The 1,431-nt window shown below is 41.7% G+C and overlaps 1 pseudogene across 1 annotated transcript; it reads right to left on the bottom strand.

The window, feature by feature from the left end:
• Positions 1 to 374: 374 nt before the first annotated feature.
• LOC306666897 (nucleophosmin-like) lies at positions 375 to 1,201 on the bottom strand (annotated as a pseudogene). Its single transcript has 2 exons — positions 673 to 1,201; positions 375 to 629 (listed from the first exon to the last, which is right to left on the bottom strand). The product of its transcript is annotated as a nucleophosmin-like (transcript).
• Between the last annotated feature and the right edge of the window lie 230 nt (positions 1,202 to 1,431).

Raw genomic sequence — 1,431 nt, 5'->3', positions numbered from 1 at the left:
GACTCATTTATGAGCAGCCTCAGAAAATATTTATTTTGTTCCTTCTCTGATTCTAGACTACTTTTTTACCTTATTGAAACACTGAGTTTATTTCACACCTATATTTTTGCCTCCCCACCATTTGCATGTCTGACCACCACTACTCCTACGTCCTATCATAACATTCCATACACACTTGAACACCAAGCAAAGGGTGCAGCTCCATCTTTAAAAACTAAACAGGCATTTTGGACAACATGTTCTTGATGATGGAACCTGGACAACATTTATCAAACATGGTGAGGAAAGTTCTCACTTTGCATTATAAAAAGAACAGCCAGATATCAACCATTACAGAAATGAAATAAGACGAAATTTTTAACAAACTGTTTAAACTACTGTCTTAGAGACTTCCTCCACTGCCAGAGATCTTGAATAGCCTCCTGGTCAGTCATCTGGAAGCAATTCTTTCCATAATTGGCCAACTTGGCTTCCACTTTGGGAAGAGAACCACCTTTCTCTATACTTGCTTGCATTTTTGCTCTAATGTCTTCTACAGAACTAGGTCCTTTTGGTGTTTTAGGAGGTTTTTTTCCTGGTTTTTGAAGGATTTTTGATCTTGGTGTTGATGGCTTTGAGTCTTTTCCATTCTGGTTTGATTTTTGGTGCACTTTTGGCTGGAGTATCTCATACAGATTTCTCCTCATCATCAAAGTCATCATCATCATCATCATCTTCGTCAGCAGCAAGTTTTACATTTTTCTGGGGAATCTTGCTACCACCTCCAGGGGCAGATGGCTTTCTAGATACACTTAAGAGTTTTACATCCTCCTCCTCTTTATCTTCTGACTTTGCCTCTTCCTCCACAGCTACTAAGTGCTGTCCACAAATATGCACAGGCCCTGAACCACACTTCAACCTTCAGACTACAGGTGGTGTGATTTCAAAGCCCCCAAGGCAAACTGTTGGCTCTGCAGACGTTTTCAATGTTGCCAGTGTGACTTTAACTGGAGACTGCCTTCATAATTCACTGCCTCTGCTCCAACAATGTGCGATCCATTCTTTGCGCCAGTCCCTAAACTGACTGTTCTTAAGGATAACTCGTGCTTATTTTCATCATTATCCACCTTAAAGTGATAATCTTTGTCCATCTTTAGTTCACAACCAAAAAGGTAGTTCTGGGGCTCAGGTGGTTCTTGTCCATATCCATGGAAACTTCCATGGGGTGGTAGCACCCACTTAGGTGGGAGGGAAGGCCAATGGAAAATAGGTTGCTGCCCTAGAGAAGAGACACGCAGGATGGAATCATGCCAGGGACTGATTCTAGACTTTTCTCTCCTATTTTTCCCTGAGCTTTGTAAATATTAGCTCTTGTGACAGAGGGAATCGAGTGACTGGCTGATCTCAACTTTGGTTTAGAAGCTAGGCAGAATTTATTCAAGGAGGACGGCC

This window comes from Sciurus vulgaris (assembly GCF_902686455.1).
Source record: "Sciurus vulgaris genome assembly, chromosome: 7".
Lineage (NCBI taxonomy): Eukaryota > Metazoa > Chordata > Mammalia > Rodentia > Sciuridae > Sciurus > Sciurus vulgaris.
The sequence above is the reverse complement of the archived record's forward strand: the minus strand, read 5'-3'. Positions and strand labels throughout refer to the sequence as shown.